The following is a 7,164-nucleotide window of genomic DNA, read 5'->3' as shown; positions in this document are numbered from 1 at the left end:
CCCAAACCATGAGCCCCTGCTCAAACCCTGTCCCCCTGCCTAAACTCTGATCCCCTGAGTTTCATGTAACCTTTGACCTTCAAGCTGGCCTTTGATCCCCTGACCGAGTCTGACCTCTGCTCCTTGGGACACGCATCTCACCTTGATTCTCACGACCTTCTGAATAATCCCTCACTCTCTAATAAGCTTTTCTCCTCCCACCCACTGAGTAGCCGCAGACACTCAGCCTATCCCCTTCTCTGTCACTCCTCGGTCAATCCCATCTCCAAACCCCCCCCACCCCTACCCACTCCCGGGCCCACCGTTAACGCAACTTTGGGACTGACGCTTTGCCAACCCGGCCGCTGACGCACTCTGTTACTCATGTTATCCCATCCATGTCCTTCGTCCCATCCATCCAGATCCAGCTCCCATCAGTGCCGAGTCGGTCATTTCGACTTTTTAGGCTTCTTTAGCTTGCTCAAAGAGGAAATTCTGTCGAAGTGAGACAGCATCTTTAGTGTGCATCGGGGTAAACAGGAAATGTTGTAAGGGGAGAAATGGGGTGAAGGGGAAACTGGGGAAAGATGGGAATCGTGTGAAAGGGTGCGGAAAACAAGTTGAAGAGCTTTGGACATAAGAAAAGAGCTTACAGACGGGATAGTCAATCGCAAGGATGGAGTGGGAAGCAAGAGTCAAGGTTGATTTTAAGAACAGGGCTGATGACGGCAGGGTTGGAGGAGAGTTGGACAGCGCCTGAGGAGAGAGGACTGTTGGAACTATTGGCTAAAATCGGGGGCCGGGGAGGAGAAGTTCGGTCTGTTGGCCGTTCACGTCATTTTGCGGAGGTACGTACTACATTTATATGGACGGTCCCATAAGGAACTAGGTTCTGATTCCTGGTATGATAGAGAAAACAGCTGGGCCTCGGTAAATGATCACTTGAGCAAGTGGTCGGGGAAATGAAAAATGGGGAAACAAAGGGTCAACAAGGGAGGTTAGGATGCTAGAGGTGGTTCTCAGTTTCAGCAGTTGAGTTTGAGAGTTTAGAACAAGCTGGAGTGGAGGAAAGATCTCTCCAGCAGAATACAATTTACGTTCTGGCTGCGTGTAAAGAGAGTTCAAAACCTTGTTAATTGAAGGACTCTTATTGGCAGCGAGTTGAACTTCGGATAGAGCCAAGCTGAGGATTGTGTTTGTGTGTGTGTGAGATAGAGAGATTTTGACATACAAACCTCAAGAGTGATAGAATATTAGAGCCAAGCAAGTCCTAAACCAACTTGGCTACGCCTAAGGCTCCAGAAGCATCCATGTCGAATGCGGTGTTTGCAAACTTGGGGCAGTCGAGGAGATTTAAAAGGACCACCTTGTTGGAAGTAGTTGGAAGATCTCAGCCAATGTAAAAATCTGTAGCAAAGATAAGGCATGAGGGCAGATACGGGAGAAAGATGAGAGTTCAGGGCATGGGCGGTGTTGGGAGTGGGTGGGTGGTCATAGAGAAAGTTTGGCTAGGTGGGCTAGTGGAAGGGAACAGGGACTCAGAACATTCAACTGGTTGGATAGTCTCAATCTTAGTGACAAGCGAGTGTGGGGGGCGCAGGAACTTTCGGTTGGAGGTAAGAGGAGAGGGGATGCATTCTACCTGCACCTGATCATGTTTGCCGATGGCCAGGTGTACCTGCTTCCCTGAGCACAGGTCTCAGCTCTGCTGCCAGATAAATCTGGAATTAGTTAACAGGAAGCAGCTTCTTGAGCATTGTAGCCAGCCAGGATCACAGATCCTCGAGGGGCATTCTGCATTGAGAGAGGGAGAAAGTGGAAACGTTCAGGAAGCTATGCTCAGCTAGCAATGTACAGCCTGCTCTCTAAATGGTGAAACTCCTCACCCATCCCCCCATTACCCTGGGACTCCTACCCTGTCCCCCAAAACTCTGGGAATCCTCACCCACACCCCAATCTGTGGGACTCGTCAACTCACCCTCCTGCCCAAACTTTGGGACTCTTCAATCGCCCCTCAAACTTTGGGACTCCTCAGGACCCCACCCCCACCCCACACCCCGACAAACCGTGGGACATCTCAACGCTCCCTGATCGAAACTGTGGAAATTCTGACCCCTACCCCCACCAAACTGTGGAATTCCTCAGCATCTCATCACCCTCCCCCCGAAACTGTGGGACTCCTCAACCACCCAAAAACTGTGGGATTCCTCACCACCTCCCCAAACATTGGGACACTTCAGCCCCACCACACCTCCTGAAAAATGCTGGACTCCTCACCAGCCATCACCGCCCCACCCCCCACCCACTTCCAACAATCAAACTGTCCGAATTCTGACTTCCAAATGGACTCGAACGACCGATTGAGCCTCCTCCTCCTACTGTGTCACATGCTGGAGGAGGGGGCTGAATGGACCTCCTCTAATTCCTATCTAACAGGCTCCAGAAAGTGTGGTGGTGAGCTGAACGAGCCTCATCCTCTCTCTCACTACGCTCCTCGTCACAGGCGACTAGGACAGATGCTCATCATACTTCTCGAAGAACAGATGCAGCCAGTGCTCGGTAATGTTTTGGAAGCGTGTACAATCCAATTGCTCTTTCACCTTGGCCTGCTGTTTGAGGTTGAGGAAGCTCTCGGTGGTGTTCTGCAGACTATCCCAGGCGATTTGAAATTCCTCTGAGGAACCCACCCCTTGTAGAGGCGAAGTGAGAGAAAAAGAGAGAGCTGTGTCAGTGGTCAGTCCTTCACCGCACTGGGATATGGCCCTTCCCACACATACTGGGCCTAGGACCAGTGATTGAGATCCTCCTTTCCCTAAGTAGCATTCTTCACCATTTCTGAACGGATCCCAGATTGTCAGGTATGTCTGTTGGAAAGGGGAGAATTTGTATTATGACACAGACGGTGGTAAAGGCTGAATTGTATTGTTCAAATCCCAGGGGGAAACTAGAAGCAACTGTTATAACCCACTTTTGTAGTTGGTATGTTTCGAGGGGCAGGCTTTGAATTCAGGAAGAAAAAGCCACCGAGTCTCAAGGGCTTTTTAAATAAAACTAAATTAAACATTTATTGGTGCAATAATGATTGTAAACCCGTATGTACGTCCAAAAATTACTATTGCATTTACTACAAAATTTCCCTAATTAATCTAACTGTGAGTTAGACCTCCGGTAAAGCAACAGTAAATCCCACAGATTTAAATAGATACCTGGCAAAGCACATTTGGTGGACAGTCAAATTCAAAATAAGTTTATTTCAGTTCTGGGTCCTTGCAGGCAGCAGCTTGAGGCTTCGCACACTTGTTGGACCTTACAATGCCTCTACCTTACACACAATCTCCTTTCCCCTTTATACACATCTTTCTCTTTGAATGTAAATTTCCCTTTGTATCACTAGGCTTTTAACTTTACCTCTTCTAACAATAACATCCTTTCATCCCACCAATTTTATTCGTAAGCTGATAAAAATAAACAGATCGTTTGGTGTCTTCCAGATAGGTGCAAGATTTCACCCATTAGTTTCTGTGGTTTACTTAACACTGCAAACTGTCCCCTTGATGTTTGTGAATTTCCTCATGTTTATCTAATTACCATTTCAAACCTACTTCTTTCTGCACATCGAAGCCTCCAGAGCAGCTGGCGTTAAACCACACGCACACACACACACACAGACACTGACACCACTAAACACGGTTTAAAAAAAATAATTTCCAACCACATTATTCACGTAAATATCTTCGTGACAGATGACGATGTCATGGTAACGCCACTCGACCAGCAATTCAGGCTATTGCTCAGGAGCCACAGGTTCAAATCCCAACACGGCAGCCGATGGAGTTTAAATGCAATTAATAATATCTGGAATTGAAAGCTACTCTCAGTAATGGTGACGATGAAACGACGATCGATTGGAGTAAAAACCCAGATTGTTCCCTATTGTCCCTTTACGGGCATTAGGAAATCTGCCGTCCTTAATGACGGTCGGGTCTACAAGTGACTCCGGACCCGCAGCAATGTGGTTGACTCTTAACTAACACCAAGGGCAATAAAGGACGGGAAATAGGTACATGTGTCAGACAGAAAAAACACTGACATTTCAAGTAGGCCTCGCTGCATTGCCATGAATTTTTTTCTGGTTTGTTTATCTAGAGTTGAATCAGAAAAAATAATCTTTGAAACCAACATTAATTAAAGAATATATGAATTTGGAGCAGGAGTAGGGCTTTGGGCCCCTCGAGCTTGATCCGCCATTCAGTGAGATCATGGCTGATCTGATTGTGGTCTGAACTCCACTTTCAAGTCTGTTCACCCCAATAACATTCGACTCCATCGTCGGTAAAACCCCGAACACAGCCTTGAATATATTCTTTGGCCCGGACTCCACTGCTCTGTGGCGGAGAGAATTCCACAGACTGACGACCCTCGGAGAGAAAAAAATCCTCCTCATCTGAACCTTCAATGGGAGACCCCTTATTCTGAAATCGTGCACCCCCCACCCCCGCCTTATTGATTATTTCCCCACGAGAGGGCACCATCCTCTCAGCATCCACCCTGTCGAGGCCTCCTCCGGATCTGATATGTTTCAAAAGATTGACTCTCATTCTTCTCAACTCTAAGAGGGGACATGACAGAGTGGCTGCTGAAAGGATGTTTTGCATCGTTGCAGAGACGAGAACGAGGGCGGGGCTGGTGCAGGCACAGTTTATAAATAACAGTTCTCCCATTTAACATGGAGATGAAGAGGAATTTCCTCTCTCCGAGTGTTGTGAGCATTTGGAAATCACTTCCCCAGAGTGCAATAGAGGCTGGGTAACGGGATATTGTTTCTTGTGGCAGAGGAAGATAGATTCTTGACTAACAAGGGAGTCAAAGGTTATTGCGGGGCTGGAAGGCAGAATGTAGAGTTGAGGCCACAGTCAGATCACGGCCTCATTTAATGACGGAGCAGACTCTATGGAGCGAATGGCCTCCTCATGCTCCTAATTCATATATTGATCGGAAGCTCCAATGAGTACTGGCCCAATCATTTGTTTGCAGGCCCTTAAGGCTATGCAAGTTTCATCTACTCACCTTTAAGTCATTCATTCCATTTCAACAATCTCTTACTGTAGCCCTATATTCCCCACGAACAGACCCCCCCCTTTCGGCTCTTGGCCTAGCCCAAGGTAGCCGACGACAGTGGTGCTCTCCGCCAGGTATCAAGCTTTGGCACGTAAAATGTAATGGTTGGAACATCTGCATCATCTTATCCTTTAATTTAAACATCTGATTTGCGAAATTCCTTGTCGACATGTTAAAACCCCCGCAGCGACACCTTTTCTGTGACTTTCGGGTGCGATGAATCAAGTATGTTAGATATATAATCATATCAGCTGAGGTATTACTGAGGCATGGGAGATAATCCGAATCCAGGGGTGTATTTGTACATTTGTGTCCCAGTTCCATAGGTCCTCCCACCATGTGGAAGAATCTATTTGCTCGATATCCTCCTTTAAGGCTCTAACCTGTTGCTGCAGTGGACAGTAAGTTCTGTATATCTGCTGAGCTGTCTCCGAATTGTGGTTAGGTGCTCGGGTAATAAGGGAATTTCATGGTCCAACTGGTTTAAATAATGTGTCAGGTTTATCCTTAAGGATTTCCATATCCTTAATAGGGGCCGTTCCTCTCTTGTATATTTCGAGCACTTCCACTTTCCCTACCCTTGCCGGGGTCTGTGAGTAGAGGCACACTGAATGATTGTGGATGGGGCATATCCGGTTGTTCCCATATTGGATCTTCTGCTGCCACGTGGTAATAGATTATCTCCCATTCCCCGTGTATGCAACATGGGTCAGTTCGTTTGCAGACGGTATAATTTTCATTGTACAGTTATTTTCCAGCTCTAATTCGTCACTTACCTTCATCTGTCTCATATATTAAGCATTTATAGTACTGTGGTGGTCTCTATCCTACACTCTTCTAAAGTGGTACTCACTATTTTCCCTTCTACGTCTATTGCATATGGTGGAATGTCATGATACCTAATATCGCAACCCCCCCGTAAAACCCAATATATTCTACTCTACATAATGCTCTGTCCTGTGTTGACATAGGTATGACAGGTATTATTAATAAAATGCCTATCAGAATATTGCTTTACTCTATACATTCAACATTCTTTCCATATACGCTTGTTAAACCTCTGAGCTGGCAACTGGTCAAGTCATGATCCTTATGTCGTGAAAGATTAAATAAATGCTCGTTAGTTTCCCATAAAGAAAATACCCCTTCATTAATCGATTTGATATTCTCTCGGGCTTGTTCCACTGCCCAGGATCCATGTGTGTTGCGAAGTTCATTCCTGCTGGCTTCGGATGAATTATTTTCCCCTATGTTTATCAGTTTGTTGATAGTCCCCGCATTACCTTCGAGCACCGTAGCCAGGTTTTGGATTAACTGTGTCATGTCCTGGTCTCTATTTAGTTGGGTATCGTGAGCCCCCTGTCCCCGTCCGAAGATTTCCTTAAACTTGGAGCTCAAGGTCCGGAACTTCCGGCCGACAATTGCCAGGTTCTGAATCAGCCACTGATGCCCCTATCGTAGAGGCATCATTTATCAGGCTGCGCATAACTCGGTTCCCCCCCCCCAAGCCTGATCGCATTCCGCCGTGGAACTGAGATGCTTCAGTCATCAACTGGCCGGTTAGAGGTTTATATAGTTCTCGAACATAGGTTGAGCAGCACTCGAGCAGGGCTATTTCGGATATCTTCAAGACTACGTGTACCAGCTCGTGGTTTACATTATCATACAAAACTCCTGATTCACCAGTCGAACCTGGATGCCTAGTTGGACAAGATGGGTCAGTCGGTGTGGTTTGAGGGCTTCAATTATCTCTACTTGGGCTGTGGAAGTTGACGTGGGAGGTGGTTGGACAGTGACGGACCTCCCACGTCTGATCTGAAGCAAACCCTTGCTACAATTACAATTTAATTGTAATTACAATTACAATTAAAAACAAATACTTGTTCTCCTACTGTTACATTTATTGTTCCCCGTTTTCTGTCACATTTGTCACTGTCCGTGCTGTACCAATATTCCTCCTGCGGTGAGGGATGAGCAGTGATGATCCCCGACCTTGTTGCCAGTACTGATACGCCCACAACCAGGATCGTAGATCTGTGGAGACATTAACAACGGCTCCCGTTGTCC

This window comes from Cetorhinus maximus, unplaced genomic scaffold (assembly GCF_964194155.1).
Source record: "Cetorhinus maximus unplaced genomic scaffold, sCetMax3.hap1.1 HAP1_SCAFFOLD_248, whole genome shotgun sequence".
NCBI classification, from domain to species: Eukaryota; Metazoa; Chordata; class Chondrichthyes; order Lamniformes; family Cetorhinidae; genus Cetorhinus; species Cetorhinus maximus.
Note: the sequence above shows the minus strand (reverse complement) of the source record.